Source organism: Pongo pygmaeus, chromosome 3 (assembly GCF_028885625.2).
Source record: "Pongo pygmaeus isolate AG05252 chromosome 3, NHGRI_mPonPyg2-v2.0_pri, whole genome shotgun sequence".
Classification (NCBI taxonomy): domain Eukaryota; kingdom Metazoa; phylum Chordata; class Mammalia; order Primates; family Hominidae; genus Pongo; species Pongo pygmaeus.
The window spans coordinates 34,965,447-34,978,092 of record NC_072376.2 but is presented as its reverse complement, the minus strand read 5'-3'; positions in this window follow the sequence as shown (position 1 = coordinate 34,978,092).

Genomic DNA, 12,646 nt, shown 5'->3' with positions numbered 1-12,646 from the left:
CGCCTATCTAGAGATCTAATAAAATTATTTCCAAAATATATACAACTTTACTAAAGAAGTAATATTTGTAGAGAAATTAGTAATATTATCCACAGAGAATAAGATCTATGGGAGGGGGTTCATGCCAATTGTTTTACAATACAGAATAAAAGATGGGTTGTAGTACTACATAGAAGTGTCCTGGGGCAATATATCGTATTCTCTTGTTACACTAAAACACTATAAATGACTGTACTCCTTCCTACTTCATATTCTTTTTTAAAGTTATCCTTTAAGGCAGGGAGTGCCAGATAGGTATACTGTAGATGACATTTCCTGCTAGTGTTATTGAATGAATACTTAAACCCAAATTAAAAAAAATCCAAATTAATAACAGTATGTGTATCTAGTACAGTCACAGAACATAAACTGATTTTTATGTGAACATGTTTTCATAATTGTGGATGGTCAGATGCATAACTTAGAAAATGTAAGAAATTTTTCATCAAGAAACTTTAGGAAATGGGAGGAGGTAGTATTTTTAAAATTTTTTGTATTGCTCTGTGATGGTTAATATTGAGTGTCAACTTCATTGGATTGAAGAATACAAATTATTGTTCCTGGGTGTTTCTGTGAGGGTGTTGCCAAGGAGATTAACATTTGAGTCAGTGGACTGGAAGGGGCAGACCCACCCTCAATCTGAGTGGGCACCATCTACTTAGCTGCCAGCATGGCTAGGTTAAAAAGCAGGCAGAAGAATGTGGAAGGACTATACAACCAGAAAGCTGGCTGACTCTTCCAGCTTTCATCTTTCTCCCGTGATGGACGCTTCCTGCCTTTGAACATCGGACTCCAAGTTCTTCAGCTTTTGGACTCCTGGACTTACACCAGTTCTTTGCCAGGGCCTCTCAGGCCTTTGGCCACAGGCTTGAAGGCTGCACTGTTGGCTTCTCTACTTTTGAGATTTTGGGACTCAAACTGGCTTTCTGGCTCCTCAGCTTGCAGACAACCTATTGTGGGACCTCATCTTGTGATCCTGTGAGTCAATTACCTTAATAAACTCCCCTTCATATATTCATCTATCCTGTTAGTCCTGTCCCTGTAGAGAACCCTGACTAATCCGTGCTGTAATTACAATATACAATACTGTGTCTTGAGCTTCTACTTATAGAATATAAACACTTTCTCTATTACTTAGTTTTTGCAAAATAAAATTTAAATTAAAAAATTGGGATAAAATTTGAAGATTCTCTCTTTGAAAACCATGTTTTTTTAAAACTATCCTCTTTGGTTTAAATATTTTAGTTTGCTTATACATGTCTCAATTATAGATTTCACTGCAATAAAAAATCATGATAAGTAGGACATTCTCTATAATTAGGACTTTCTGTGTCTTAATCTCATTCAGATGGCATCTGTGACCATTAATAATGAGAAGTGTCTGTGGTCAAACAATGAACTAAAGCATATACGCACAAAAAAGTAGTTTATTATTTCAAATATTCTATTTAAGATAATTTACAATAAAAAGAGTTTATGTCCTTTTGGACTTTATTAATACTATAATTTCAAAGGAAAATGAATAGTGAATATCAATCATGCATATTTTATATTTATTTAGTGATTTACAGTTAAACATTTAAAATTCTAATGATTCCACACCGTTATTTTATTTGCTAGTATGAGTCAAAAGAAAGCTTGGTGAATAAGAAAAAAACAGAGATAAAGAAGTTAATAAAGGAAGAGTAACAGAACATTGATAAATTGATAGAATAGTGAAGATAAAAAGTACACAAATAGGATATGAAAAGTTAATACCTCACATTTGTTCACATACATTTTATAAAGAACTATGACATGATACTTTATTCTTTATGATAACTGATTGTGATGTTATCACCATTTTGTAGGTTAGGAAACCAAGGCTTAGAGGTACAGAGCTTCTAAGTAGGAAATCTGGGACAATTATTTAAGTCTTTTTTGTTCCTGAAATCAGAAAAAAAAATATTTTTCTGAAACATCAAACTGAGGAATCTGGAAAACAGCAGGGAGAAAGATCTGTTGGGGGAGAACTGGGCGGGGGAAAAGTTTTCATTATATAGTTGAAAAGCATTGCACTGACAGAAGAGCAAAATCATGTGGGTTCTTTCAATACTTGCTCCATTATTCCTTCTCTTTCTCATGGTTGTGGAGCATCACATCTAAGTGCAGAGGAGACACAAGGGATAAGAGAAAATTCTGTAACTCTGAATATCACTATACCATTTTTTAAATTTAATTTTTTGCTGCCTTAGTTTTAAATAATGTAATATATAAGAATTAAAAGAAAAACTCAGAATATATTCCATTATGCCCACATATATCCTTTTTTGAAAGTCATTAAGCACAGAAGATTTGAAAATGTCCTGAAAATGACATAGGATATATGGAAGTCCCAGTTTCATAGAAAGTATAAATAATATTTTAAAACACTTTTATATACCAAATAAATTTATATTTAAACTTTATTTTCACTGTCTCTGCTTATAAATCAGTTTCATGAGCAAGAGCAGAGATATTTACCAAGGTTTTGTCATACCTTCTTCAGATACTCTAATCCTACTGGCATGTTTCCCAGCTCTGAATTTTTACTGGAAATAATGTTTTCCTTGATTTTCATAGGAAAGCAACAGAATACAGAAAATATGCTTAGGATGGTTCATTCTGTAGCACTCTTTCATAGGTAATATTTTACAAGTATGAACTTTTTCTGTTGCTGGCTATGTATTGTGTATGTTAATTTGTTTGGTAATATATTTGGGCTGCATGTACTCGAGATATTTTTTGCTTTAGAATACATCACATATATTGCAATAAAAGGGAGAATGATGAAGAAAAAGTATAATGGTGTGGTATTGTGCAGATGTGTATTGAAATTTAGGAACTTTGAAAATTATCATTATCTAGTGTGCAAAAATCTTAGCTGTAAAAATAAAGAGGCGAGAATATAGTGTTTGGAATGAATAGCTGAAGGTGGAGCCAGCAACACTCACTACACAGAACCCCACAAGCCAAGGGAGAGAAAACGGAAATGTAAAAGTATTAGAGGATTTGATTCAAGTAGCAATAGATTAGAAATCTCTTAAAGCATAAAATTTGTCATCCCATCCTGTTCTTCTCTCCAATATGTATTTGTAGTTAGTAGATATTCTGTATAAATTGTGATCAAGGGTTATGGTGATTGTTTACTAAGAAATCTTGGACATACATGGATTAACTGTTTTCTCATTGAAGGATAAGAAACCAGATGGTGAAAAACAGTGTTGAAAGGGTAAATTCAGTCATCCTGGGGGTTCTGCTGGAACTTAAATTCAACCCTTTGCCCATCTTTAAAATGATGTGTATAGAGTGATAATCTCACTGGGCTATTAGCTCCATTCAACTTAAACTTCTGAATATATGGTTAAAAATTCAGCTCTTTGAATTAAGTCTCTGTGATTTGATTCTTCCTTGTCTATAACAACCTCCTTGGAAATGCAGTCAATCAAGAAAGGAGACAGAAAGGAAGAAATAAAAATGAAAAGAGGAAATTGGGAAATGATTAAAAAAGGAAATGAGTAAAGAACGAAATCAGGAAGTAGGGATAAAGAGGAGTATGAAGAGTGCTAGAAAGAAAAGAAAAGGAATGAAATAATGAGAAGAAAAAATCTGTAAACTAACATTTATTGAATATCTGTTCCAAAATTCTTCTGGATGAGTTTGCACAGTTATCTCATTTAATTCTTACAGGAACTCTGTAATCTTTATTATTTTAGGTAAAATGCATGTCAAGCTGCCTCCTAAGTCTACACTTTAATGACAATCTGCTCTCCTGTCCTATGGAGAGTGCCCTGGATTATGTGCCCTTGTCATTATTAGCCACCGTGAATTAGAGTAGACTTGGACCACTTGTCTGCTTTAGACAGATCAGTTTATTTCATAAGCTTTTGTCTTCTAGCCACATCATTCAAATTAGTCTTTGCCAAATGCTTAAATTTATAAAGTATATCAGGTAAAAACTGAGGCAAATAAGTCCATGTGTAGACAAAGAAGACTAGAAGATAATTATGTGGATATCCTACTTGCTCCACATTTTCAACAATGTTTACCATCAGTCTTCTTATTTTAGCCATTCTAATGGATGCTTAGTGCTTCGTCTATGTTGGCATTAATTTGCATTTTTCTGATGACTGATGATGTAGTGCAGGGGTCCCCAACTGTAGGCCATGGACTGGTTACGGGCCGTGGCCCCTTAGAAACTGTGCTGCACAGCAAGAGGTGAGCAGGGGGGCCAGCAAGCCGTGCCATTAGATTCACATAGGGGTGCAAACTTTATTGTGATTGCCTGCATGTGAGGAATCTAGGTTGCACACTCATGAGAATCTAATGCCAGATGATCTGAGGTGGAACAGTTTCATCTTGAAACTAACCCCCCTACCTGCTCTGATCTGTGGAAAAATTGTCTTTCACAAAATGGGTCCCTGGTGCCAAAAGGTTGAGGACCGAGGCAGGAGAATAGGGCCTGGAGGCAGGGAACCTAAGGACTTCCTAGAACTAAATCAAATGAAAACCCTTCAGCTATGACAGGAAGTATCCTATTCATTTAGGTAGGATGCACACTCAGTAAATAACTTTGTAACTTTACTTCATCCTCTTCATTTGCATAAGGCATGCACCAGGTAACCAATGGAAACCTCTAGAGCACATTTAAACCCCAGAAAATTCTGTATCAGGACTCCTGAGCCCCTATGCTTGGGCCTGCTCTGACACTGTGGAGTGTACTATTGTTTTCAATAAATCTCTGCTTGTTTTGCTACATTCATTCCTTGCTTTGTTTGTGCACTTTGTCCAATTATTTGTTAGATACGCCAAGAACCTAGACACCTTCAACCAGTAACAGGGACCACTCAGTAGAGCATCGTTTCATAAGCTTCGTGGGCATTTGTATATTATCTTTTTTGTGAAGTGTCTGTTCAAATTGTTTTATGTTACTACTAAACAAAAGTTTGTTATTCTAGATAAGATAGTTTGCCATATACATGTCATGTCATGTTGATGGTTCATTAAGTGGTCCAAATACAATGTTGGACATACATGGATTAACTATTTTCTCATTGAAAGATAAGAAATCAGCAGGTGAAAAACAGTTGAAAAACCATAATATGAGGTATATTTATCCTGGTTCTGTGTTTTTCCTTTTTATTATTAATGGTACATCATAAATAGAATTCTTTAATTTTGAAAATTTCCATTTTATAAATTATTGAATGGATATTCTTTGTTTGAGTGTATCTTAATATTTGCCTACTCCAAAGTTATAAAGTCTGTTATGTTTTCTTTAACAACTTTACAATTGAAGAATTGTTTTAGATCTATGACCTATTCAAGTTCATTTTTGTGTATGTAGTGAGATAAGCATCGAGTACTTTATTATTATTATTATATATGGGTACCTAATTGTTTCAGCACCATTTTTTAAAAAATAAAATAAAATAAAATCTTTCCCATTGAAATACTTTTCTATCTTTGCCATTGATTTCTGCTCACATTTTTATAACTTTATTTTATAGATTATATAATTATTTAGAAATCTAATTTTTACATATTTGAAAGTATTCCCAATCTTATTTTTATTTCTGACTCAATATGTTGTGGTCAGAGATCAAACTTCATAATTTCATTTCATCTGAATTCATCGAGATTGGTTTCTTGTTCTAACATACTGTCTATCAGTGTTTTGCTGTTGGGTAGAGTGTACTCTTAATGCCATTTGAATCAAATTGATTCAAATTGATTGACTATTGTTGATAACATTGGTCACAAGATATCTTAGCTTTTATTTCTCTGAAAATTTCTTATTTTCCCTGAATTTTAAAAATATTTTTGTGTATAAAGTTCTAGGTAAACAAAATATGTAAGATACTTTTTTCTCCTCACTTTAAAGATGAATTTAATTTCTTTGGGCTTGCTTAATTTTTTTTTTTTTTTTTTTGAGACAGAGTTTCACTCCTGTTGCCCAAGCTGGAGTGCAATGGCACAATCTCTGCTCACTGCAACCTCCGCCTCCAGGGTTCAAGCAAATCTCCTGCCTCAGCCTCCCAAGTAGCTGGGATTACAGGTGTGTGCCACCACAAATGGCCAATTTTTTGTATTTTTAGTAGAAATAGGGTTTCACCATGTTGACCAGGCTGATCTCAAACTCCTGACCTCAGGTGATCTTCCCACTTTGGCCTCCCAAAGTGCTCGGATTACAGGTGTGAGCCACTGCGCCGGCTTTGGCTTGCTTAATCTTTTAGGTGAATGCTATAGTCGTTCTTATCTGTGTCATTCTGTATAATTTTTCCCCTTCTTGTTATTATTAAGGTGTTCCCTTTATAACTTGAGTCTAGGAATTTTATTATGCTGTATTTTGATATATTTTCTTTGTGTTTGTTCAACTTTGTGTTTACTGAACTTTGAGCATTGCATTTATAACTCTCAGAAATTAGAAAATTTAATGTCATGATATCTTCAAGACTATCTTCTGTCCTCCTCTTTTCTCTCCATTTAAAACTCTGATTGCTTATTGGTTAATCAGCCTGACTTTGAGCCCTGTGACACCGTGGTGCTTTATTTTTCCTTATTTTATTCCTCTTTGTTCTTCACATGGAAAAGTTTCAGTTGTTAGCTCTTAAGATTCATTGAGTTTTGCTTTTGCAGTGTCAAATCTGTACATTTTTAATTTCTGATTTTTTTCTTCTTTATATATTATCATAGTTATTTAATTATGCTCATTTTTGCCTTTATATCCTTGAACATATTAGGCATTATATTAACTAATTTAATGTCATCATTACTAATTATTTAACTTTTATTATTTCTTGTTCTGTATCACCTGCTATCTTTTGGGCTATGAGTTACATTTTCCTGCTTATTCTTATGTCTAGTAATTTCTGACGGATTCTATATTGTGAATTTTGCATTGTTATGTGTTAGTTTATGTTGTAGTAATGTAAAGAGTATAGGACTTCTTCTTCTCGTTGGATGTTAAATAACTTGTAGATCAGGTTGATCTTTTCATGGCTTGTTTTTAAACTATTTTAAGTTGGGCCTAGAGAAATCTGTACTCTAGGGCCAATTTGTCCCCAATTTTTAGTTAAAAATTTCTGGTTTTGCCACTGAAGACCCTATGTGTTAAGCAGAGTCTCTCTTTAATGAGTGGGAACTTAATTGGTCTTTAGCACTCTGTGATCTCTAAGAATTGTCCAGCTTACTGGGAAGCACCTCTCGTGGTTTCCTATGCTTTAAAAATCTTTGTCAGTCTTTTTTTAAATTTTTCTCTCCTATTCACATGTCCCATTTCTGGGTCAGAATTAATGTCTCAGGGGAACCAATTAATTTCTTACATTGGTGATCAGAAGCAATCAAGAGAATTTCCTTCCTGGCTATATGCTTCACCGTTCTCTCTTCACTCCTTTTTGCTTTCCTCCTTTTCCCTCTTACCAATGCTCCCTTCTCCCATATGTATAGTTTCTATAGTTCCAGGTAAAATTTAGCGTCCAGAATAGACCCACAAATGGTACATTGTCTACCCATTATTTTTTAATTGATCTTTATGTTATATAAATTGCATTTTATTGTTTTGTCTAGATTTGTTGATACTTCTCTTTATATTTTTATTTATATTATTATTTTTCCTTATACTATTTCATGCTTCTTCTTATAATAATTTTTTCTGCCAATTAATAAATGACTGATTAATTGGAAACAGAGACAAAGAAATGTAATCAATTTGTTTCTTCAGGGTTGTGTTGATCCTGTATTTGTTTTAGGATTGTACTTTTGATTTCTATCCATGAACCCTTCATGTATAGAAAATCTATAATATTAGAGCCAGTATTTTATTTTTTAGTATCTGGTTCTATTTTAATTTCATTGTGTGGATGTAACTTGGGGTAGTTTGAAATCTATAATTGTTTATAAAAAGCTTCCAGATTATATTGTTTTCAATGAAAATGTGATTTTTATTTTGAGAAACAAGTAGCTAGATAGTACAAGAGGCAATTGTGACTGAAGGCTTCTGATCTATTAATTTATACAAATATTTATTTATTTTAAAGTTATTTGATGAGATACATATTTTTGGAGAAAAATCTGAGCATGAGATAGAAATGCTAATTGTAACTTTTTATTTAGTATATGCCATTTGTAAAAATGCAATTCCTTTCTGCATTCTCTACTTAGATAATGGAATAATTCATGATCACTACAAATTCTTTTTATGAGTATTATTTAATGGCTATAAAATAGTATATATGTAAATGCAGTGTGTTAGTATCATGTATAATTCATTGCACAGCTGAGTTTCTGTCACAATTCAAATTTACTAAGGAAAGAGGAAACTTCATCATTAATAAATCATCAAATTGTCTTTTAATAGCAGATTTTATTTTTGCTTTTCATATAAATTATTTCAACATAAAGCCTGTAATGATGATGCTCAAATATGGTTGCCTGTCACTGACAAGCCACTCCAAAACTCAGTGGCTTAAAAGAATAAAAATTTACTTTTTAATGATTTTGTGGGTTGGCACTGTGGGTACTACTCAGCTGGGGCATCTGGTGTCTGTTCCGCACAACATCAGCTGGCTTCACTCAACATTTGGGGTCACTAGGTGTGTCAGCTGGATAAATAATTACAGCTTTCATATTATCCCAAGGTATGTCCACATAATGAAATTAAAACTGAACCAAATACTAAAAAATAAAAAAAGAAACCAAATACTAAAAAATAAAATACTGGCTCTAATATTATGATTTTTCTATACATGAAGAGTTCAGGGTTAGAAAACAGATGTGTCATCCTAAAACATATACGGAGTCAGCATAACCCTGAATAATCAAATTGATTAAATTTCTATGTCTCTGTTTTCAATTAATCAGTCATTTATTAATTTACAGAAATAATTATTATAAGACAAAGTATGAAATAGTATAATGAGAAGTAGTAATGTAAGTAAAAATAAGAATAGGAATATCAATGAGTGTAGAAAAAATAAGAATCAAATGCAATTTATGTAACATAAAGATCAATTAAAAAACAATGGGTAGACAATGTACTATAGTTGTGGGTCTTTTCTGAACTCTAAATTTCACCTGGAACTATACAGATGGAGAAGAAAGCATTGGTAAGAGGCAAAAGGAGGAAAGCAAAATGGAGCTAAGGGAGAATGGTGAAGACTATAGGCCCAGAGGCCTCAATCACACGTGTGGGGCTTTAGCTCCAATGGCTGGCAAGTCTGTGGCAGCTGAGCCTCTCTTCACATAGTTTCTTTTAATTCCTTCTCCTGAATGAGTCTGTCTTTAGCAATGCTCTGATAGGACAAGAGCAGAAGCTACCAGACTTCTTAGCTCTTGGGTTGAGACGTCATATGTCTTCAGACACACTCTGTGGTCATATCAAGTCATAAAGACAGTTCATATTGAAGGCCTGGGAAAACAGATTTTGCCTATTTAAGAGAGAATTTGTGGACCTCCTCTATCTACCACACTATCTCACTTTAAAACCATTTTTTAAAAATCTGAAATAATGCCATGGCTTCCCCTCTGCTGCAAGATTTCTTTCTAAAATTCATTTCCTTCTCAATTTTAATGCTTCTAAAAGATTTCAGGGAAAAAAAAGAAAACCTCAGCATGTTTTCATAAATCTAAGGGGAGGTAGTAGAAAAAATCTTTTTTAAAAAAAAACTTTTAGTTTAGATTCAGGGGTATATATGTAGGTTCATTATGTAGATAAATTCATTTCACAGGGATTGTTGTACAAATTATTTAATCACCCAGGTACTAAGCCTGGTAGCCAATAGTTGTTTTTTTTTTTTTTTTCTCGTCTTCTCCCTCCTCCCACACTCCACTCTCAGGTAGGCTCCAGTGTTTGTTGTTCCCGTTTTTCTGTCCATGTGTTCTCATCATATAGCTCCCATTATATGTGAGAGTATGCACTATTTGGTTTTCTGTTCCTGCTTTAGTTTGTTAAAAATTATGGCCTCCAGCTCCATCTGTGTTCCTTCAAAGGATATGATCTTGTTCTTTTTTATGGCTGCATAGTATTCCATGGTGTATATTACTACATTTTCTTGATCCAATCTGTCATTGATGGCATTTAGATTGATTCTGTGTCTTTGCTATTGTGAGTAGTGCTGTGATGAACGTATGTGTGCATGTGTCTTTATGGTAGAATATTTATATTTCTTTGGGTGTGTACCCAGTAACGGGATTACTGAGTCAAATGGTATTCCTGTCTTTAGACCTTTGAGGAGTCACCACACTACTTTCCACAATGATTGAACCAATTTACACTCCCACCAGCAGTGTATTAGTGTTTCCTTTCCTCCACAACCTCACCAGCATTCATTTTTTTTTACTTTTTGGTAATAGTAATTCTGACTGGTGTAGATGGTATCTCATCATGGTTTTAATTTAGGTTTCTCTGATAATTAGTGAGGTTGAGCTTTGTTTCATATGCTTATTGGCCTCATGTATGTCTTCTTTTGTTAAGTGTCTGTTCATGTCCTTTTTAATGGGGTTGTTTGTTTTTTACTGTAAATTTGTTTAAGTTCTTATAGATGCTGGACAGTAGACCTTTTTCAGATGCATACTTTGCAAATATTTTATCCCATTCTATAGGTTGCCTGTTTACTCTGTTTACATTTTCTTTTGCTATTCAGAAGCTCGTAAGTTTAATTAGATCCCATTTGTCAATTTTTGCTTTTGCTGTGATTGCTTTTGGTGTCTGTGCCATGTAATCTTTGCCCATTCCCATATCCAGGTAGTATCTAGGATATCTTCCAGGGTGTTTATAGTTTTGGGTTTTACATTTAAGTCTCTAATCCATCTTGAGTTGGTTTTTGTATATGGAGTAAGGAAGGAGTCCAGTTTCAAGTTTTTGCATATGCCTAGCGAGTTAACCCAGAACCATTTAATGAATAGGGAGTCCGTTTCCCATTGCTTGTTTTTGTCAGATCTGTCAAAGATCAGATGCTTGCAGGTGCACAGCCTTATTTCTGGCTTCTCTATTCTGTTCCATTGGTCTATATGTCTAAAAACAAAAAACAAAATCCTTTTTTGAGACAGAAGCCTCAGGTTGAAATTGCAGTTACATCTCTTACTAACTATGTGATTAACATCAAAGCAAGCAATTTATATGAGTCTTTCTTTTCATATTAACAAAATAGAGATGTAGACTTGCACTTGTATTATAGAAGCTTATAAAATTCACTAAGAAATACAGATAATTCAGGAGCAATTCTAAATGCAGAGAGTGTTATGCAAGTATAATGTGTTCATTTTATTTCTCTGATACTTTGAGCCACACTCACTGTGCAGGATTCAGGATAAACAGACACCATTTGCAACTACTGTATGGCTTATTCCTACAGATGGCTTTAATTCTTTTTATGGATGTGGTATTGCTTATAATTGGGACAGTTTTCTCCTAGTCCTCTATTTAGAAGAGGTCCACTCAGCAAAAGCTCAAAAAAAAATATCCTTTTGTACTTTAAGCTAGAATTATTGCAGGGTTTATGGTCATTTATTGTAAAAGAAAATATTTAATGTAAGACCTACTCTAAGCATGACCATTCCTTTTTGTATCCCTCTTTATTATATTCTGGTGATGGATGACAGATAATGTGGTTTCACCAGAACATTCTTCTTGTGTATTTCTCTCAAATCGGTAGGACTTGCAACCTTTATGTGACTTCTGTCTCCTTGTCATATTGTATTCTAAGTATATTCAAGAGATTTTCTAGTATTTATTTTATATTTTTCCTTGTAAATACTGTGATATATCATTATAATTTATATTTTCTGGATTAGAAAACTAAATCAAGGCATTCAGTGAAAATTCCCAATAAGATAATATTAATTATTTCATACTTTAGCAATAAAGTTCTTCACAATTTATTTAATTTCTTTTTAAATAAGCATTTTTAAAAAGAAAAACCTATAATATATTAATTGTAGAAATTTATAAGATAAAGAGGGAACTAAAACAAAGAGCCCAATAAAAAAATGAGCAAATGATTACTAAGATAAAAATACCACTCAAATTATATATATACACACATATATATATTTATATATGATATATAAATATATATAATATATAATATATATATCTGTGTATATATATACCATATCTGTATATATATTATATATATATACTATATCTGTATACATATTTTTTACATATATATATATATGTATATCTCCAGGCTACTTAAATCAATATGTGTATGGACCCTAACATACATAGAAGTATCTATGTAGCACAATTTATACTGTATGTCATTTTGTATATTTTAACACATAATAAAAATTCTTACGTATTATTAGAAATTTGCAATCAATATATTTTAAATTCTGTATAATATTTCATTCTATAGAGTAAGTGAAAGTGACTTAACATTTTCCCTATGCTTAGGCATTAGGTTGTTTTCTGTCACTTGGCATAAACTTTCAGTATAATTTTCTGTATACATATCATTGTTCACACTTCAGGTTATGTCATTAAAATCTTTCTTTAATAGCTATATTGACAAAATTTACATCATACAATTCACCCATTTAAAACATATAATGTTTTCTTCCAGAGACTTGTTCACACATTACT